The sequence below is a fragment of the Dendrobates tinctorius genome, unplaced genomic scaffold (assembly GCF_039654945.1).
Source record: "Dendrobates tinctorius isolate UK_male_01 unplaced genomic scaffold, ASM3965494v1 ptg000125l, whole genome shotgun sequence".
Classification (NCBI taxonomy): Eukaryota; Metazoa; Chordata; class Amphibia; order Anura; family Dendrobatidae; genus Dendrobates; species Dendrobates tinctorius.
In genome coordinates this window covers 16,518,937-16,541,661 of record NW_027361793.1, presented here as the reverse complement: position 1 = coordinate 16,541,661, position 22,725 = coordinate 16,518,937, and the positions used below count along the sequence as shown (strand labels likewise).

General features: G+C 45.4%; 1 protein-coding gene across 6 annotated transcripts in view; it reads left to right on the top strand.

Annotated features, from left to right (window-relative positions):
• The first annotated feature begins 319 nt into the window (after nucleotides 1-319).
• Nucleotides 320-22,725, top strand: part of FAM237A (family with sequence similarity 237 member A) — a 144,342-nt gene continuing 121,936 nt past the window's right edge. Inside the window, exons 1-2 of one of the 6 annotated variants that reach the window (XM_073541931.1) lie at nucleotides 320-583; nucleotides 695-774. The gene's annotated coding sequence lies outside the window, so the exon portion shown is untranslated. Of the gene's footprint in view, nucleotides 665-694; nucleotides 775-22,725 lie in introns of all 6 variants that reach the window. The other 5 variants (XM_073541928.1, XM_073541932.1, XM_073541930.1 and 2 more) reach the window with 5 other exon arrangements.

The window sequence follows — 22,725 nt, the reverse complement described above, 5'->3', positions numbered from 1 at the left end:
GTGACTAGATTATAAAGATACATATTTTAAAAAAAAAACATTTAGGCGCTGGACCACCCTTTAAGATAATAATAAATTTTCATATTGCTTTAAATGGTAGAAATTAAAATCTATATTAACTCTGTGCTATGCCATAACTATTGGTAGTGATTCGAGTGAGCGGTAAAGGATTGCTGTGTGAGCCATTGTATCGTCTTGTCTCTGCTGCCTGTGTGTAGATTACTTATCTCTTCATTTGCTTCTGGTGCTTTTAGAATGTAAGCCTTCCTGGTGGATTGGACAGATGAAAACAACATGCAAATTGCACCTGATGACGAAAGTTTGACACAAGGGTGCAGTTAACGATCTGACCCAGCTGAAACCTCAATCACATATTACAGCTAAATGAAGCTATTTGCGAAAGACCAGAGGCAATTCCATATTGTCCTGAGCTAATAGAGGATTACCTGGTATTAAGCAAGTAGGAAAGGAAAAATCTCTTCACTGAGAGCTCGCTGACATCGCCGAATGGGTGGCCGGTCCTCCGCTGAGCTTTGACGTACAGGCACGGAAGTCCCGGTCACTCCTCCTTCTTAAAAGCCTGGTGAGTTGTGGAGCAGACTGTGACCAGGGGCAGGCTGACAAGTGTCACCTTAGGGTTAACCACCTGACAAAGGCTGAAAAGGTAAGAAGCCAATCTACTGATCACTGTCAGTGCAGGGACAGAGGAGAGAACACCGAGGGTGAAGGGGCATCGAGCAGAGACAATATCGGGGCTGGACTGAGGAGAAGGAGGTAAGAAGCCACTCTAGATATCAGGTATTACTTAGGGTGGATTAGAACATCTAAAGAAGAGAGGACTGTGTGAAGTATTGCAACTTGCCCAGAGGAAAGAGTTAAGAAGTCTTTAGCACCATCATGTAGAACTCTCTGCATTACAACTCGACAGAAGGGAAGACTGCGAAGTCTTAGAACATGTGCAAAAAAACTAACTCAGGGATCAATATAACATCTGCAGAAAGAGACTGGAATATTGTACAAAAGGAAAGAGGTGACAAGATTATCATTTATGACTGCATTATAACAGGAGAGAAGACTGGGGAGAATTAGAAGAGATAACACAGGGGAAAGAGGTGAAAAGCAAATACAAGCAGCAGTTATAACTCATGGGGCAATGTACCATCCCAGAAGGAACGACCTGAAATGTTAGAACTTGTAGAGAGTGCAGAAAGGCCTGAACAGAGATGAATGGAGAGTAGAAGTAGAGAGGGATAAATGGGTATAGAGCTAGTACTGACTGTACAGGTATGCACAAAGCATGTGGGGCACATGGATGGAAGTGGGGAGAAACTAGTAGACTGATCCTTTACAAGTCAGGAGAATGGACAGCCAGAGAGTTCATGATGATAAATATCTAGAGGAGAGACACAGAAAGTGCAGTAAGTAAAAACTACAATGGTAAACTAACAGCATATGGACTGAACAACAAAACGCTAAAAAGTAGGTAGAGAGATTCAGCACTATGGACACGAATGCTTCCTACAGAAAGAAAGCTTACAGCTACACAGGAGACAAGTATAGTATGTATAGCAATTATACATTTATATCTCTATCAAATATCGATCATCCATCTATCATCTGTCTATCCATCTATCTATTCACATCTATCCATCTCTATATCCATCTATCATCTATCTATCTCTATATCTATCCATCTATCTATTCACGTCTGTCTATCTATCTATCTATCTATCTATCTATCTATTCACATCTATCCATCTCTATATCTATCTATCTATCTATCTATCTATCTATCTATCTATCTCTATATCTATCCATCTATCCATCTGTCTATCCATCTTTCTCTATATCTACAGTATCTATCCATCTATCATCTGTCTATCATCTGTCTATCGTATCTATATTATATCTTGCCTGTTTTATAGAAGAAACATGAATGACAACCTGTAGTAAGTTCATAATCTCTATGAAAAATATCTGTTTCTCTACCATTACCACTTACAGGCAGAGATTACACAATTTCATTTTCTTGTATAACAATAGATAAGTTTAGATTTATGTGTCTGTGACTGATTGATTTATACAGACCAGGTTTTATATTTTTATAACATCCTGATGCCTTAAATATGGATGACATCTCAAAGTAAATAAAGACAAACACTATACTAAAGTTCTACTTTTCTACAACATACTATGTAATTCATAGAGCTTTATATATATACTGCTCAAAAAAATGAAGGGAACACTATTCCATTTGCAACAGGCTGTTTGTGTTCCCTTTATTTTTTTGAGCAGTATATATACATATATATATATATATATATATATATATATATATATATATATATATCTCAAAGCAACAATTCTCACAGCCTTATCACATAGACAAGTTTGCAATCTGATTGATTACAAAGCAGGAAAAGTTGCACAACAGTTGCACGAAAGATAATATATTTGTGATATTTGCACTTAATTTATATAATAAACACCTAATAGTTAAAAATTAGTTAATAATAAACATTATGTTAACACTAAAAAATGACTCTTGTAAAGTAAAATGGATCATTATAAAGTTTCTGGTGGTGACAGAGGGTATACAATATTGTAGGGCCATGTACAAAAATTGTATGGAGAATACAGAACAGAAAGATGGTAAGGTACTTTTAGCTTATTTTGTCTGGTACAAAACAGTATCCTCATACATTGTAAGCTTGCGAGCATTGCCCTCATTTCTCTTGGTATCTGTTTTGATCTGTGATTATTGTTATGGTGTAATGTCTTATATTGTCTGTCCAAGTACCCTCTATAATTTAAAGAATATTTCATGAATATCCTGTTTGGTTTCTTTCTAATAGAATAGGATGAAGATACAAAAAAGCATTATAATGGCTTAAACGCTTCTTGCTTAATGCTTAAACTAAAGTATTTTATTGAGATTTTAGCACATCAGTTACTTAATTTCCTGTGCACAATTGATACAATAGAAATTAATCAATTGATAATCACTGAGGACCTTCCTGAAAATAACTTACCTGAACAACATTTACAGTGGTATAATCATGTAATCATGTTCAATCCTGTTCAATCCAAATTAGCAATATCCCTCGTATTCAGTCTAGTTTGTTAGTTTTTTACTAGTTTCTTTAATTATAAATATTTTAGTTATAAATCAATTAAGTGGAGTTATAATTAAAGTTTCTTAATTATTTACTTTAATTATAAATAAAATGAAAGGTGTTTGGTTTTGGTTAAGCTTGAGATATTTATATCAATACTAGTATTAAAGTCTATATCAATGGGAAGGTTGGGGACCCTTGATCTACATGATGTATGCAAAGGAACTCATCAATGACAATGAAAATACAAGCCCAAACTAACATTGCATGAAGCAGTGCAGTATGTAAGATAATAGCCACGATTAATATTTTGGTTGTATGAACTGTTTGATATAGATATTTTATAATTGAAACATAATTTTGATTACATTGGATAGTAATAGGCTTTGCTGTTATTGTGGGGTTTCTTGTACCTTTCCTCATTTGTGGCATAGCCGATTACGCTTTTAAATATTTACCCCAAATTAATATAAAACACTAACACTTATACCATGCTATTTAATAACTGATCTTGACCCAAAGTAATAATTCACATTTTTAAGATCACCATAATACTTTTTAGAAAACACCGGCAATTGTCTAAACGCTGTGTCGAGCATCATGTCCTCACTATATCTGAAACTGAACCTGTTAAAGACTGAACTCCTTGTGTTTTCTCCCTCTACTAATGTACCTATACCCGACATTGGCATTTCTGTGTGTGGTTCCACTATTACTCCCCAGCAACATGCCCGCTGTCTTGGGGTCAGACTTGACTCCGAACTTTCATTCGCCCCCCACTTCCGATCACTGGCTCGCTCTTGTTATCTGCACCTCAAGAACATTTCTAGAATTCGACCTTTTCTTACTTTTGATTCCACAAAAACTCTTACTGTTTCTCTTACTCATTCTCGTCTGGACTATTGTAACTTTCTACTAATCGGTCTCCCTCTTACCAAACCCTCCCCCCTCCAATCTGTCTTGAATGCTGCAGCCAGGATCATATTCCTCGCCAATCGCTACACCGATGCCTCTACCTTGTGCCAGTCATTACACTGGCTACCCATCCACTCCAGAATTCAGTATAAACTTATTACCCTCACCCATAAAGCCCTCCATGGCTCAGCACCACCCTACATCTCCTCCCTTGTTTCAGTCTACCACACTACCCGTGCCCTCCATTCTGCTGATGACCTGAGGTTAGCATCCTCAATAATCAGAACCTTCAACTGCCGTCTCCAAGACTTTACACGTGCTGCACCAATTCTTTGGAATGCACTTCCCAGGTCAATACGATTAGTCCCCAATCCCTACAATTTTAAGTGTGCCCTGAAACCGCATTTATTCAGACTGGCCTACCATCTCAACACAGCCTAACTATCCCTGTGTGGTACAGTCAAAAGTTTTACCATAACCAGGTTCCCCGCATGATGTTCCCACATGCTTTATGCATCCATTAGCCCTCTGTGTCTGTACTGTTACACACTTAACATTATGGCTGGTCCATACAATCAGGGCAATTGTTACCACCCACCTTTCGTGTCTACCTCTTTCCTCATAGACTGTAAGCTTGCGAGCAGGGCCCTCATTCCTCTTGGTGTTTGTTATGATCTATGTGATTATTGTTATGCTTAATCAGTATTGTCTGTACAAGTCCCCTCTGAAACGTAAAGTGCTGTGGAATATGTTGGCGCTATAGAAATAAAATGTATGATTATTATTACTTTCTTGACAAAGATAGAACCTATAATCAATACTCCCTGAAATAATTCTATCCAGGTAGGAGGAAAGGCAATAAACTCTCACTACTTGCCGATTTTCCCTAGGAAGAGTCAATAGTCCTATGGGAGAAACCAATGGTCCTTCACAGATGCCAGCTCTGTGCTAATGAGTTTCAAAAGACAGAAACACATCTGCCCTTATGTGACAGCCACGGATTAGCTAACGTCTGGGGTATTTTGTGGCCTCCTTCTGAACAAAGACATTTACCTAAACAGCATTATGAAAATGGCAATTTAGAAGCATTTTATTTCTTTCTGAGAGAGAACTTTAGACCTGTAGCAGAACATAATACAGGGATGAAAACATGGAAAAGGGTCATGTTGACGTGTGCTATGTGAAAATGTCATCAATATGCAAGTTTAGGATTTGCTACAAATATGTAAACATGTGATTTGCTGCTGACAGTAACATGACAGAACTATTACACTAAATTGACAACAATAATTGGCTATTGCAATGATCACGTGATCAGGAGCCAATGGTTCTGGCTTCTTTTAGTAGCTGTTATTCCTATTGTGTGCTCACTGATAGGCTCCCTCAACTTTAAAGCAGCAATGCCAAATGACATTATTGCGGGCTGGGGACTTTAAAGGCCCACCATCAAAGCTGGTGGTTAAATCTCAGCAGTGTCCTGATAACACCATTCCATTATCATAGGTGTTTCCCTATATATGTAAAATAATAACTAGAGAAGAATTTGCTATACAGACAGGCTAATCAAACATTGATTTTCTTACTTGAAGTACATTAATTTTATTTACTTTAGACCCCTTTGCTACAACAATTTATTAAATTGCTCTGCCCAACTTTTATGGGGTTGACCACTGCCAGACAATCCCTGCTTCATCAATTCAGGTCTGAAAGCAGTGTGACCTCCCCTCCTGCAGCGGCGCCATGCCAGGAATGTCAACATCGCAGTTCCCGGAGGGTGACCTGACTTGTGTCAGATGCCAGCTGTGGCCGTTTAGCAGCATCACATCCATGTTCTATCAGGCGGACGTCTGCTTTAATGAAATAGAGAAAGCTGCAGCCACAGTGGCCACTCAGTGACTGCAGCCGGCATGCGACACAACAATGTCACATCACAGTCCTAAAACAGCTGTGCTCACATTGCTGGAATGGCGCTGCTGCCGGAGGGTGCTATACACTGTTTTTATTTTATTTGACTCCTGAATTGAACAAACTTAGGTTATCCAGTAGGGGAAAACCTCTACCAAAGAAGAGGAAATTTTACCAAATTTCATCCACACCCTGCAGAGAAATACGTAGGTATTTCTATGTGCAAACTCCTTTTTTTGGGAATTTTGTAAACTATTTTTCATGTAACCACAGCAAAATCCACAATCCCAGAATAAATAGAGAACACTGTTTTCAAGCTTATGAAAAAAAAAGTGTCCTATGGTCCCAGACTTCAGTAGTAATGAGATGTCATCCCTGGAGGCCAGGACGCAAAGACCAGTGGGGGACCAGGCTCCCGTTACTATAGAGATTTACTTGCAAATCCACTACACCACCATGCTAAAAGTCGGGTCAGAAGAAGTGTTCGGTTCCATGTGCAGCTCTGTGGGCTGTTTTGCATAGTGGACTAGAGCTGGATCTGTCTGACACACACGAGATTGGTCTGTAAAGTGGACCAGACTAGTGCATTCTGCTATCATTTGTCACACCGACCATTGGGCTCTATGAAAATTTGCTCATGTGCATAGGCACATAGGTCATTACTGGATCAGTGAGCTCTACGTTGAGTACGTGGAATGAAAACGCTGTTTCTTAATGTATGTCTAATTTTCTTAGAATTATTTACTGTACCTCTATGAGATGTTATCAGGATGAATAGTATAGGGTTTGTGTGGTGTAAGGACAGAAGTGTGCGGTCACTCTTGTAATTGCAGACTGCCGAATAGTGACAATATGTAATCCGCACACTTTCACAATTCCCCTATATTTCCCGTGCAGGTGAGCTGCCATCAGACCACATATATGTGACTTGGATACTTGTGGTAATGCTCCAACTAACCTCCTGCACTACTTTGAATTCTCTTCTATTAAAAGTAGCCAAGTGACATTAACTGGCACGGGACCACAAATATCCAAATCACATACATGTGGTCATGTGTGTTAGGAGTGGCGGAAGACACTAAATAAAAAATAAATAAAGTGTCTTCGCCACTCGGGATCCACCGTGCGGTGGATGGAAAAACCGCTGCTAAGAGAGGCAGAGCACTATGGCGGAAATGTGCACAGGGTTTAACTGCACCCAGTGCACTAAAGCAAGCTCTGTTATGTTCACAGAGCTGCGAGCATAAAGCATACATAACCGCTGAGTCAGTTCTAGGTCACAGACCCCAGCGAAGCAGACACGGTTTTAAAGGTCACAGGAGTAGCCTTAGATGTCAGGACTACTCCATCTAGACCTACCGTGAAATAAGTTGCGTGGCATCGCAACTGCGAACGCCCGGCAGGACTGCTACCGCAGCGCGGCGTGAACTAAGCCGCAAGGAAGGCACCGCTAAGTCGCAAGCATGATGCAGGATGCTAGCTGCTGAGACAGATGGACCTTGAGCGCGCTGGTGCTAGTGCTGCTACTGGCTGAATCCCACACACTCACACAGACGTATTATCAGAGGGAAGGGGTTTCTTAATAAGTCAGTCACCAGTCCAAGCATCCATCACCATACACACAGCAGCAGTATGAAAATACTAGTGCATGGCGGAACGGCCATGCGCACTTTTTATAGCGTACGGGACCTTCCGGAATTCTCCAGGTCTCCAAAAGTAGCCAATAGGATCCGGAGCGGGACCTGAGCACCTGACTCCCGAACTCCAATGAGAGCTCGTCCCGTGAGCATGCTCAGAAGATGGAACAAAGGACTTAGCCTCTGGAGATAGATGTGAGAATCTGGATTCCTGCATAGGCATGGTAGAAACCAGATTCCTAACATTACCCCCCCTCCTGGGGCCCCCTACTCCCTGAACCCTCCAATCAACCAGTCCACCAGCCTGTGCCCGACAGGGGCACAGACCTCAGACTCGCCCAAAAGCGAGCCTGATGTCCTGGTTGGTGAAACTGAAAACCGGGACATACGGATGGTATCAGCGGAGGTCAGGTCGTCAGGTGTCAGGAGGGATACCCGTGAGATAATGGGAGCGGGAGTTTTAGGAGAACGCCGCCGTGTGTCGATGGCCGTCGCCACACTCCGTTCGGGAAGACTGTCCCGAGCACATAAGGTGCATGCCCGAGTGAATTTTTTCACGTCCCGAGCCCTGTGCAGCCACCAATACGATCCGGCCAGAGACTTCGTGGTCTGCATATAACCACGGTGGCCGTCCGCATTGGAGGACTTAGCCTCTGGAGATAGATGTGAGAATCTGGATTCCTGCATAGGCATGGTAGAAACCAGATTCCTAACAATGTGACTGTCCACCTGTCCAGTGAATTCGGGAATTGTGACTGTGTGCACAATCCACACTGTCACAAGTCACATAAAGACACTGAAGACTTTTTTTCTTGCACTGGATATAAGTTATACATTGAAGATTTGCATTAGGGGCGCAATAAAGTTCAGTCACTTACCACATAGTGGTGTAAATAAAAATCTTGAAAATGACTGAAACTCAGCCTAAAAATGGATTGTAGGTAATAATCAGTAGGGCTATGGTACAGTTGCAATGAATATTTGTAAATTATTTAACCTTCCCCATAGCAAATTAGGTTTATTATGAAACTAGCTGAAGAGCCCGGCATTGCCTGGGCATAGTAACTAACTGTGTAGTTAGTTATAACAAATATTATTTGCCGCAGCATGTTTAAGGTGAATGTATTCCTCGGCTCTGAGCTTCTTTTGATTTAGTCGGATATACAGAAGACGTTCACTCTCAATTTTTGCATACATGTTAACGATGAATTGGTGGAAGAGATGTCTGCATTTGAGGATGTGATTTTCCTCACCAACTCTTGTCATGATCCTATAGGCATAGAAGTCCATGGCCGACACTTTTTCCCTGAAGGGTTGCCTGTTGCACGATTTGTCTGAGGTATTTCAAAGTCATAGCCATCCTGTCCCTGCCAAAAGATAATTGGATATTGCAGTGTATCATGGGACCTGTGAGTTTCTGCCACCTGTTGCAAACCATTGTTCCTTTCCTGAAGCACAATGTCATTGCTGTGAAACTCATTACCCACAATCAAAATAGCTACCTCATCAAAAGTGGGGGCATTGAAATTCTGCTGATGCTCACCTCGTGGTGTTTTGTCAGCTCTGATTACAACTTTGGAATCATCACTTAGCATGCATTCAAATGCAGTCTTGAAAAGTTGAACACATGGATTGGTTAAGTGAAGGAACTACTGCAAGTTAGTGACAATATTAAGGCGAGTGTTTGAAATTAAAGAGCATCTCTGCTGAGCCTCTGCTTCTATGGGTCGCCCTCCCAGGGCCATGGGGTACTCGGTACAGGGCCGGTATCAGCGGGATGTGTCACAGCAGCGGGGACGCGGTCCGTGGCCCTGGGCGCCCAAGCAATGGGGGAATGTAATGGTTTGAATGAATAGTTCGTGACGCCACCTGCGGTGTTCGGCAAGTGAGATGTTAGGTGACGCTGCATGCAGATCCTCTGGGGCTGGTGGTGTGTTGCAGCCAAGATGGTGAAGCTCCCCACAGGTGGAGCTGTAGCCCCAGGGCAGTGTAGATGTGGTGGAAGAGGAGAGGCACAAGCGGTGTAGAAGCTGGTACCCAGATGTAGCGGGGTTGGATGCGTTGGCGCAATAATGAATGGAGGACACCAGGGCTTGCAGTTCCAAAGTTTTACTCACAGTCTGTCGTACACACAGGTGCCTGCCTCCGTGCCGTGTCCTCCGGGTGAGGGACTCAGTCAACCTCCAGGCAAGATGGAATGCTCCCTTCCAACGCTCCGCCAACATGTGCCTTTCTGAACGTCTCCTCTATAGCGCCTTTAAGTGTGAAGTACTCCCAGTACTGAGTTACACTGGAGTGCCTCCTGACAGATGTTCCCAAGAACTCTACTTGTACGGCAGACAGCTGTAGCCTGCTTCGGGGACTCTCTACTCCTGAGTCCCGGCTCACTATTCAAGTTGCTGTTGTGCCCCCAAGTCTTAGATGGGAGTAGTGCATTTACAGCCCACTACTCCACCGGTGTCTGCTGCAGAACCATTAGTGTCCATACAACCTCGGGGACCGGGCCCCAGCCTTGCGCTTAGAACTTCTAGGCAGGGTTCTTCCTCTAACCCACGTCCTCTCTGTTCCCTTTTACTCCTTTGTTCCATTCTAATCTCTCTCTCTTATGGAAGATCAGGTTTCAGTTCAATATCTTTCTCCTTCTTTCCTTTCCCGTGCCAGCAGACCCAGGTCACTGAGATCTGCTGCAGCACCTCCTTCCTCCATCCCTCTTCCAGGGATCTTCTTTCCTCACTCCTCTCTGAGTGGCTTCCTCTCAGACTGACCTGTAATCCTAAAGCTTCCCGCTCTTTTATGTATTCTAAACTCCACCCACCTCCCAGCACGTTTCGTGTTCCAAGCTCTGCTACTCTCTAAGCAAGGAGCCTCACTGTGGCTTTGCTGAACTACCGTGTTGTGTGGGGTGCGAGTGTTGGAGTGTGGTCAGGAGCCTCCAACTTACTTGAATGGTGGGGCACCACACCTCAGGAGGAGGTGCAGTACCTCTGTGGCGACTGAGACTCAGGAGCGCCACATCTACATTTCCCATGAAGTAGAGTTGAAGATATTGAGGTTCTTTTCTTTGTAATGGAAGCAGTGAGACAACTGAGTGGTAAATCTGTCCTTGAACTTTGAACGTGGGCATAAATCCAGTTGAAAAAACTTCTCTTTTTGCACCAAATGTCAGTTGGAAGCAGTTGTACTTCCTGATGTTTTCCAAGAAATGGTTTGATACTGCAGTGGTGCCTGTCATCAGAGATTTCAGTGTATCTGGTGGTGAGAAGAGAGAAAGCAATTTTACCTTACCATTTGCACAGCATAAACCTGGTGGTTCATCTTTCCATATCAGGGCATTACAGTACATGTGGAGCGCCCAGGCGCGCAGCTTGCGGCGCAGGGCCATGGGGCACTCGGTACCGGGCCCGTCGACTTCAATGGATTACGGTGTCACGGCAGCGGTGACCCGGTCCGTGGCCCTGGGGCATCCATTAAATAATATAGGGGAAGGGGGAAAAGTTGTTTTGTGATGTTGTTAGATGTGGTAAAAATGAAGTTAAAGTTTATAGATGATTAAATACGTGACGCCACCTGTGGTATTCTGGTCAGAGGTGACCAGCGTTGCGGTGTTGTTCCCCTGAGACTGTTGGTGTGTCGCAGCTGAAGTGAAAATAGCTCTCCACAGGTAGAGCAATAGTCCCAGGGCAAAGATGTTTGATCAGTAGTTAAGATGGCTGTGAATGTTGGGTTGCAGAGAAATGAGAGGAGGACACAGAGAGGTGCAGTTTCTTTACCTTTTACTGGCAATTGGTTGCAATCCGGAGTACCACATACAGGTGATGGCTTGAGTCCGGCTCGCCTGGAGGCATTCAGGGGATCCACCCTGCCAGGTGGGGGTTTAGGACCTTCCTTCTGCACTTTGTGTGTGGGTCTCTGCTGTTTGTAACTAAGCTGAGACCCTCAATTGCGTGATGATTTGACTAACCTGTACGGCTGTCAGCATGAGCCTATTCCATGGGTACCGTCCTTTTCACCGTCAGCCCCCGGCTCATCTGCTGCCGTGCCCTCAGGTGTTCAAGTCGCACAGGAATTTACAATCCCCTGTACTTTCAGATTTGGCTATCAGGGCGTACAGCTCCTGTCAGCCTTGGACTCTGGCGTCCTCTTTCTCTCTATTAGCGCTTCACTCGGTCTGCTACATGCAGTTTTTAGCTTCCCCAGAGCCTCTCTGTCTCTGCTCATGTCCTTTCCCTCTTCACAGATCAGTTCCCCCTCACCAGCTCCTCACAGATCAGCTCCCCATCTTGAACTGACAGGATCTTCCAAAAAGATCTTTTTACCTCACATTTAACTGTCTTGTCATTTTTTCTCAGCTCACAGCTGCTCTCGTTTCCATGACAACTCCCTCAGCTCACTTCTAGCTGACTCACCAACCCCCTCTGCTGGCAAGAATTTATAAGACAGCTTCCTTTTCTGACCTGCAGCAGGAATTGTGATTTAATCTATGTTACCTGGCATGGGGGTCCCCCTTCTGCCTCCAAGCATGACTTCACCTCTTAGAGGGAGGCAATGTCACTGTGACAACTGGACTCTGGGGTGTCACATTCCCCTCCAGTTAAGTTCAGTACTCCTGTACTGAGGAAATGTAACAAGAATTGTTAACAACAATTAATGAAAATCTACAAGGTCTTAAAAATGTAAAAATTATCAAAACCAGACAAGAAAAAGAAACAATAGCACAGTTACTGCTGCGACCAGTCCTTAAGCTGCTATCCAGGAATCGTCATTGTGCTTGTACCTGGAGTTTGGTTGGTGGGAACCGCCTTAACCCACTTTATGTGTCGTCCCTGGGCGTGGCTACAGGGCACTCTGTAGATGGGCCTGTTTTTCGGTCACGCCGGTGGCTTATTTTCTAGGCCAAGTTGGAGTAACTGTTTAGAAATAAAAGTTCGACCACACATAGTCCTGTGGCCCAATTGTCCTTTAACTGGGTATTACAAATACTTAAAAAGGTTCATACAGTAAGTCTCTGTAGGCTCTCATGCTTAACGGTTACAACTATACATTCTTATTACTTTATTAACATTACGTTATCTCTGTAACGGACAGGAATCTGACCTCTAGTACTACGAGTGGATCTATGCAGTATAGGTATTTCTGATGACCTGACCTGTTCTCTGCTCTCTACTGTGGGTGCACTAGTCACTGCGCTATAAGTAGACTTTTGTAAGATAGGTATTCTGGACTGCCTTCTCTTGACTCCTAGACTCACCATGAGTTTGACAGTTTCACTGTTAGCAGGGGATAGACTTCCGCATTCCACTGCAAATGTGGTATCTGTCACTGGAACCATTTCATTTATAGTTTCTACTTCATCTGGTGCAGTAGGCTGATGAAAGGTTGGACTGGTACTACGATTGCCTGATTTACTTGTGTCCATGTCTGAGGAAATTCTCCAAGTATAGTATGGATCTTTTCTTCCACCTCTACTATGGGCCGTGGAGTGTCTTGGACTTATTTCTTGTCCTTCAATTGATCAGGGCACACCTTTAGATGATCACTTGAGACTGCTTCTAAGGTTTCTCCTCCATCTTTGCTGATGAGGCATACCTTGGTGTTATTAAAGTCTGAAGGTATTACAGTGTATGGCTCTGCTTCCCACTGGTCATCTAGTTTGTGAACACGTCTCTTTCTTTTGAGTACTTGTTCTCCTGGTGTCAAGGGAACTGCAGGGGCATGTTGATTATAATTTCTTTCCTGCTTCTATCTTGCTTGGGACAAACTTTTCTCCACACATTCTTGCAGTTTGCGGTATTGTTGCTGCCGCTCTGTATCCCAGTCTGCATCTGGTGATGTTGTCTCAGGTGTTAAGACTCCCATGTCCAAATCAATGGGTAACTTGCCAGGTCTTGCTCTCATAAAGTAGGCCGGAGTGAAATTTGTGGAGTTTACCGGTATATGATTATATAGATCTACCAGATCTGGCAACTTCTCTGGCCACTGGTTTCGTTCTTCCAGAGGTAAGGTCTTCAATAAGTCAATCACTACCTGGTTCATCTTTTCACACATGCCATTTGTCTGTGGATGGTATGGCATCATTCAGATTTTCTTGCAACCGTACATGTTACAGAACTCCTGGAACACTTCTACCTCAAAGGCTGGACCTTGATCAGTGAGCACTTGTTCATGGTATCCGAGCGGTCGACAACAGTGTTGCTGAAATGCCTTGGCTGCTGTCTTCGCTGTTTGGTCTTTAACAAGCACGACTACCAAAAACCTTGAGTAATGGTCCACGATGGTCAAAGCATGTCAAAGCATAGGTGTTGCCATTCCTACTCGGAGTTAACTTCACGTAATCCAAGGCTACCAGTTCAAGCGGGTGTTTTGTGATGATCGGCTGTAATGGGGCTCACTGGCTGTTTCGGTCTTTTCTGCGCAGGTTGCATGGGCACATTCTCGGCACCACTTCTCAATGGAACTCCTCATGCCAACCCAGTAAAATCTTTCACGAAGTAGGACCTCCAACTTCTTCCAACCGAAGTGTCCTGCTCCTTTGTGGTACGCCTCCAAGACCATTGGCGCATCGTTCTTCGGGACTACCACCTGCCAGACCAGTTCATGTGTGCGCGAGTTGATGTTCCTCCGACACAGTTTACCCTCGTAGATGAACAGCTTGCCTCTCTCCTTCCATAGCTGCTGTGCTTCCTGTGGGTCATCTGGACGAGGGTGGGATTCAGCTTGTGCCAGCAACTCCTTTACTAGGCGAACAGCTGGGTCACTATCTTGGGTCTCTGCCCACTCATGATGGGGTAATGGGTTCAACGTTGCTTCTCGTACGACAAAGCGCTTATTCCTTACTCCTTGGGAGCGCTGGGCTGCAATTGGACGGTGGAAGGCTGGTAACTCGATTTCTTTGAGTCCTTTTGGATCTTCTCCCCCGTCTGGTGAATTAGGCATCCTGGACAATGCATCCGCATAGCGTTCTTATGTCCTGCTCTGTACTTGATGGTGAAATTGTAGTTGGACAGTCAGGCCATCCATTGCTGCTCAAGTGCCCCGAGCTTTGCCATTTCAAGGTGGGTTAGCGGATTATTGTCCGTGTAGATGGTGAACTTTGCTGAAGCCAAGTAGTGCTTGAAGCGCTCTGTTACCACCCAGACTAAGGCAAGGAACTCCAGTTTAAAGGAACTGTAGTTGTCGGGGTTCCTCTCAGTGGGACGAAGCTTCTTGCTGGCATAGGCAATCACTCTCTCTCTGCCTTTCTGCACTTGTGACAGCACTGCTCCCAATCTCACGTTGCTGGCGTCAGTGTAAAGTACAAATGGTTGGTCATAGTCAGGGTAAGCCAGGACCTCATCTCCCGTGAGGGCCAATTTCAGTCTGATGAAGGACTTTTCTATCCTTTTGTTCTACTCGAACGAAAGACTTTTGTTCTTGGCTTTCTTGGATTTGCCCACTAGAAGATCTTGCAGGGGTGCAGCTATTTTTGTGAAGTCCTTGATAAATCTTCGGTAGTAGCCTACTAACCCAAGAAACTGCCTTACTTCATGAATAGTGTTGGGTCTTTGCCAGTCCCGGATAGCGGTGACTTTGCCAGGGTCGGGTGCCACACCTTCCGCGCTCACCATATGGCCTAGGTATTGCACTTTGGGTTTCAAAAGGTGACATTTGGATGGCTTTACTTTCAGGCCAAAGTTTGACAGGGCCTCGAATACCTTGGCTAGGTGCTTCAAATGGTCTTCGTAGGTTTTGGAGAAGACGATGATGTCATCCAGGTACATCAGAACGGTTTCAAAGTTTTTATGTCCAAGGCAGCATTCCGTTAACCGCTGAAATGTTCCTGGCGCATTGCTGAGCCCGAAGAGCATGTAGTTAAACTCACAGAGGCCCATTGGTGTTGTAAACACTGTCTTCTCTTTGTCTGCCTCTGCCACAGGAACCTGCCAATACCCATTGGTGAAATCTAAGGTGGAGAAATAATTAGCGGTTCTCAGTGCAGCTAGTGATTCCTCAATTCTAGGCAATGGGTAAGCATCTTTATGTGTACTGCTGTTAATCCGCCTGTAGTCTACACACATTCTCATATTACCATCTTTCTTTTTAACGAGGACTAATGGAGCTGCCCAGGGGCTACAACTATCTCTGATTACCCCAGCCTCCTTCATCTCCCGTAACATACTCTTGGCACATTGATAGTGTGCTGGGGGTACAGGCCGGTGCCTCTCTTTAGTGGGTGGATGATCTCCAGTGGGGATATGATGTTGGACCCCTTTTGCCTGCCCAAAGTCTAGCGGATGCTTGCTGAAGACCCATTCAAATTCTTGAGCCACCCGGTAAGCCCCATGTTTTTGGTGCGAAGGGGTGGAGTCAGTGCCCACGTGTAGCTGCTGACACCAGTCCTCCTGCTGCCCTTCAGAGCCTTTCTCTTCCACCTTGTCAGACAGAAGCAAGGGTTCTAGTGCCTCTATTGCATTGTTACTGACAGTGAACAATTTAGCAAGGGTGGCATACCGGGGTAACTGGACCTCTCTCTCCCCACAATTTAAGATGCGTTTTGGTACTCTCCCCTTGCGGACATCAACTACCCATCTGGCTGTCAGGATAGTGGGCCTACTATCAGAGTACATGGGTTCTACCAAGGCTTGAAAATCTTGACCCCTGAGGCCTATTGCTGCCCAACACCAAATTAACATTTCACTTCTGGGAGGTACTGAAATGGGGAAAGGATCATTTACTCTGACACTGCCGACTTCTCCACCAGACAGCTCTACTTGTTGTCTTTGCATCAGGGCTCTGCTCTCCTTTTGCAGAACCCATTGCTGACTGGAGCTGGCAGTCTTGGCTACCTGTTGTAACAAAGCAATAATTTCTCCAAGACAATTTTCAATTACATTAGTGCCTAAAGTGATCATAGGATGGCATTCACGTTTGTCAATATCTACTATAATCAAACCTTGCGATTGCAATTCTAATCGGCCAATCTTTATGGTCACCTCTTTATACCCTATCTGAAGCAAGGGATGACCATTGCTGGCAAAAATGGCAAGGTCTTTATCTGGGCTATGATTAATATCTGAATCTGCCCAGTACTGCTTAAAAAGAACATATGGCATCGTTGTCACCTGAGAGCCGGTGTCCAGTAAAGCGTTCATTGGAAAGCTGTCAATCACGACAGGCAGGACTGGTCGTCCTCCTACGTACTTGACTCGCTAATTTGGTGGGCCTGGTCGTCTTACTCCTGGGGGTTGGCTGTTTTCCCCAGGGGCTGCTTGTTTAAATGACAGAATCTTGCTAGGTGTCCTGTCTTGTTGCAGCGGCGACAGATGAGCTGTCCGTCCTCGTCGTAACAATCGCTGTCTCTCCCTCTGGTCGGTGGGATCCTCTTCTGCTGTCACCACGGGACATCATCTGGACTGGAGGCCAGCTGGATTTTCTGCTTTGGAGTCATTTGCAGGGACTGCACAGTTTTTGTGAGTGCAGCCACACTTTTGGTTAGTTCCTTGACTTGGAGACATAAGTCTGCAGCAGAGTCATCATCTTGGGACGGCTTGTCAGTCTCAATAGAGGTCTTTGGAAAGGATGCTGTCTCCTGCTGGTATGTAATTGCAGGATGCTTAGAGGGCTCTGTGCTGCTAGGGTTTGGTTCACGTAGCACTCGGATGGCTCTATCCTTGAAGAGTGCAAAATCCAATTCAGGATTTTGTAGGGCCATTATGCGCAGCTGTGTCCTTTGATTGTTAGACTGGAGTCCCTCTATGAACTGCTCCGTTAGTAATCTATCTTCATCTTGCACGCTCTCAGGGTCAACCTGCTTTACGGCCCATAGTGTCTCCTGAAGATTAAGGGCATAGTCCCGTATACTGTCCTGCACTCTCTGTTTGCACCCAAAGAATCTCATTTTTATCTCTGTTGCAGTGTGGGTATCAAAAGTGTCTTTCAGTCTGGCTAAGATTTGTTTGACAGTTCCTTTATCAGTGTCCGGCCAGGTAGTGGATCTGGTTATATTGACAGCGGGGTCGCGAGTTCTCTTTCTGGGCTCCCTCTGGTGGTTATTGGAGGTAATGGAGCTGATCTGATTAACAGAGGCTTGCCACCTGATAATGAGGAGGATGATTTTAGATCTGGAGTTTCTGACTGGATTTAAGACAGCCGACTCCCTCTATCCCTGCTGGTGATTTTTTCCTGCCTCCTGAGGTCTTAGTTTCCAGCTTAGTCCCTGCATGCTCAGCTAAGTGTTCTTTTGCTATTGTTCACATTTGATCTGGTTTTGTCTATTTCAGTTTTGTGTGGTCAGCCAGCTCCAGCTGGGGCTGTGCTGAATCTCTATCCACATGTTACTGCTTGTGCCAGTTTGTTTTTGTCCCTTATTAGATTGGCCTCTATTTGCTCTGCTTTCAGAATATACCAGAGTGCTGATATAGTGGGCGAAGTCGTGCGACTTCAGTATTTTTCTATCAGATGTGTTGGACATTTTTTGCAGGGTTTTTTGCACGATTGCAGACAGTGTCTTTCCTTTCCTGTCCTGTCTAGTTAGTGTGGGCCCTATCGTTTGCTCAGTCTATTTTCCTATCTGCGTTTGTGTTTTCATCTTGTCTCACCATCAATATATGTTTGGGGGCTATCTATTCCTTTGGGGTCTGCTCTGGGGCAGTTTAGATTTCCCCTTTCTTGCTTTAGGCTTATTTAGCTCTCCAGCTGTGTCGAGGCATCTAGGATCATCGTAGGTACGCCCCACGGCTACTGCTAGTTGTGTGGATAGGATCAGAGGTCTGCAATCCACTTAGTTAAAACCTCTCTGGTTTTCTGTGGCTTAGCTTGGTCTTGCTTTCCTCCTTGGTGACCCAGTCATAACAGAATCACCAGCCTAAACCGCAGACTCTAGAGTACTCAAAGGAAGGAAAGAATTGTTAAAAAAAAAAAAAAAAAAAGTCAGCATTTTTTTTTAATGTATATTTTTTCCTCTTTTTCTCTGGGGCCGTGGAAGAATTTTTTCTTTAATGGAGATTAAACAATTGTCTGATCGTGTTGAGCAGCTCACTGCTGAAGTGCGGGGAATTTACGCCTATCTCGCTCAATCATCTGCTGTTGAACCAAAAATCCCTGCTCCTTATGTGTTTTCTGGGGATCGGTCTAAATTTTTGAATTTTAAGAATAATTGTAAACTATTTCTTGCCTTGAAGCCTAACTCATCGGGGAGCTCTGTGCAGCAGGTTAAAATTGACATCTCCTTGCTGCGTGGCGATCCCCAGGATTGGGCTTTTTCTCTGACACCTGGAGATCCTATTCTGACTAATGTGGACGCATTTTTCAAGCTGTAGGGTTGTTGTATGGTGAACCTAATGCCATTGATCAAGCTGAGAAAACCTTATTGGCATTGAACCAGGGTCAGGATTCTGCAGAGTTATACTCTCAAAAATTCTGAAAGTGGGCGGTCCTTACTACATGCAATGTGTAGGGTTTTGTCTAGGGCGCAACGTCAGGAGTTTAGAAGGCGTAATAAGCTGTGTATTTTCTGTGGAGATGCCTCTCATACTATTTTTGTCTGCCCTTAACAAGAAAAACGCTTTGCGCACACATTTGCTGTTGGTATTGTACAACCTAAGTTCGTTTTTGCAGTTACTCTGATCTGCTCCTTGTCTACATTTTCTGCTACGGCTTTTGTAGATACAGGAGCAGCTTTGAATCTGATGGATTTAGACTTTGCTAAACGTTGTGGTTTTCCCATGATACCCCTGCGGACTCCTATCCCTTTGAGGGGTATTGATGCTACTCCTTTGGCAGAGAATAAACCCCAGTTTTGGACCCAGGTAATAATGCGGGTTGCCCTGGACCACCAAGAAAATTGTAAATTTTTGGTGTTGCACAATTTGCATGATACTACGTATTGTTCCGGGTTTTCCCTTCTTGCAAACTCATAATCCTGCTTTGGATTGGAAGTCTGTGTCTGTGGTGAGTTGGGATTATCAGTGTGTTCTGAGTGACATTCCTTTTTTCTCCACCTCTCCCCAGTCTCATGATATTCCTGATTATTTGGCTGATTTTTGTGATGTATTTAGTGAGAGTAAGGCTAGTTTCACACTAGCGTTTATGAGCGCAGTGACGGCCTGCGCACGGCCGCCGCTAAGCCGCGCCCCCTGCCGCGCCCCCGCCGGTAGCTCCGCCCACCGGCGCATGACGCTGCATGCGCCCTGCGTCCCCTATCTTTATCACAGGGGGCGCAGGCCGTGCGCAGTATGCGTTTGGCAGCGCATGCGTCCTTTTGACGGTGCGCCGACCTGCTGCACTTTGGTTGCGTCGGCGCACCGTCAAAAAGGCGCATGCGCCGCCAAACGCATATTGCGCACGGCCTGCGCCCCCTGTGATAAAGATAGGGGACGCAGGGCGCATGCAGCGTCATGCGCCGGTGGGCGGAGCTACCGGCGGGGGCACGGCAGGGGGCGCGGCTTAGCGGCGGCCGTGCGCAGGCCGTCGCTGCGCTCATAAACGCTAGTGTGAAACTAGCCTTAGTCTGCGTCTTTGTCATAGGAGTTATGATTGTGCAATTGAGTTAATGCCCGGGTGTAAATTTCCCAAGGGTCGGCTTTTCAACTTATCGGTACCCGAACATGATGCTATGTGATCTTATATCAAGGAGTCGTTGGAGAAGGGTCATATTAGACCATCCTCTTCACCTTTAGGAGCTGGGTTTTTTTTGTTGCCAATAAAGATGGTTCATTAAGGCCTTGTGTTGACTATCGTTCCCTTAACAAAATCACTTTTAAATATCAGTACTGTGATAAAACACTCCGGGATCGCCTTTGCTGGGGTCAAAGGTCACGTGCGTTCAGCATGAAACTCAGGCGCAGAGCTGGAATTCGGGTATAACTGACACTGGGTCAGTTTTATTAATGGTGAAAGCAATGCATAAAGAAATAAAACATAAAACAAATCCTTGCCTGTCCGGCACTAACTAAACAAAGTCCAACCTAACTACCAACTGGCGGGCTTCTCCCGTCCAGCCAAACCACAGTTGCAGTGGGCACTGCTCTCACTCACGTGTGTCTCTAACACAGACAGGCTCTCTGTGTTCCCAGGCTGAGACACTCACACCACCACCTGGCATCCCTTTATATCCACCTCCAATTATTCATTAGCAAGCAGGTGCGATACTGACCAGACTAGGCCACATAGGAAAGGAATCTGGGCAAGATATACCTGCCCTCATCCACTATTCCCACATGATTCTCACATATCCCCCCCTCTGCTCAGACCACTCCGGTCGAGCAATGACACCCGCCAAACAGTGCACTCGGGACAGGGCATCTGCATTTCCCATCTGTACCCCTGGGCGGTGCTCCACCGTAAAAGTGTAGGCCTGCAGGACAAGGAACCACCGGGTCACCCGGCTATTCCGTTCCTTGTTCAAGTGCATCCACTTGAGAGGGGCATGGTCCGTGATCAGCCTGAACTTTCGGCCCACCAGGTAATATTTGAGGGCCTCTAGAGCCCACTTAATGGCGAGGCACTCTTTTTCTACGACTGCATACCTTTGCTCGTGTTTATTCAGCTTCCTGCTGAAATAGAGGACTGGGCGTTCCACTCCGTCCCTCACTTGTGAGAGTACTGCCCCGATACCGGTATCAGAGGCATCCGTTTGTACCACAAACTCGCCGCGGAAGTCCGGAGTCACCAGTACGGGCTGAGAGCAAAGTGCCCGTTTTAGGCTATGGAAGGCTTCTTCAGCCGCTAAACTCCATTTAATCATGACGGAGTCTTTCCCTTTTGTAAGATCTGTCAGGGGGGTAGCGATGGCTGCAAAATTGGGTATGAACCAGCGATAATAGCCGGCGATCCCCAGGAAGGCTTGCACCTGCTTCTTGTTGACAGGTTGTGGCCAGTCCTGAACCGCCTGAATCTTATCAACCTGGGGTTTAACAACACCCCTCCCAATTACATACTCCAAATACCGGGCTTCTTCTAGCCCGATGTGACATTTCTTGGGGTTCGCGGTTAGACCTGCCTCCCACAGGTCGTCAATCACAGCTTGTACTTTCTGGAGATGAGTCTCCCAGTCCAAGCTGTAAATGACAATGTCGTCCAAATAGGCCGAAGCGTACTGCCTATGTGGCCTCAGGACTCGATCCATCAGTCTCTGGAAGGTCGCCGGTGCTCCGTGCAGTCCAAACGGCATATACACATACTGAAATAGACCTTCTGGGGTAGCAAATGCCGTCTTTTCTCTGGCAGCCTCCGCCAGAGGGATCTGCCAATACCCCTTTGTTAGGTCTAGGGTCGTAATATACCGGGCTTTTCCTAACCGATCTATTAACTCGTTGACCCGGGGCATAGGGTAGGCATCAAATTTTGAGACCGCATTCAGTTTCCTGAAGTCATTGCAGAACCGGATGGTGCCGTCCGGTTTAGGAATTAGCACAATCGGGCTGGACCAAGCACTGTGCGATTCCTCAATGACACCTAACTCTAACATTGCCTTCACTTCTCGGGAAACGGCTTCACGGCGCGCTTCCGGGATTCGGTAGGGCTTTACGTGAACTGTGACACCAGGTTCTGTTATGATGTCATGTTTCATTAGCGTAGTCTGCCCGGGTTTTTCTGAGAAAAACTTTTGGTTGTGAAGTAGAAACTGCCTGACCTCAGTCTTTTGCCGCTCTGAGAGAGTCTCTGCAACCCGTACCTCCGGTACGGTATGCGAGCAGACGGGACGGGCCAGCTCCGCTGACAAGGCAGACTGATCTTTCCAGGGTTTTATCAGACTTACATGATAAATCTGTTCAGGTTTCCGCTTACCTGCCTGGTATACTTTGTAGTTTACTTCACCAACTCTTTCCTTAATCTCAAAGGGGCCCTGCCACTTTGCCAGGAACTTACTGTCCACCGTGGGGACCAGGATCAACACCCTATCTCTGGGTGCAAACGTACGGATCTTGGCGCCCCTATCATAGATTCTTTTTTGGGATCCTTGAGCCTGCATCATGTGTTCTTTGACTATAGGCATAACAGCCGCAATACGGTCCTGCATTTGTGTGACATGATCTATGACCGTTTTAAACGGAGTGACCTGACCCTCCCAGGTTTCTTCTGCAACGTCTAACAGTCCGCGAGGACGTCGGGCGTACAATAACTCGAAATGCGAGAATCCCGTGGAAGACTGGGGTACTTCCCTGATGGCAAAAAGC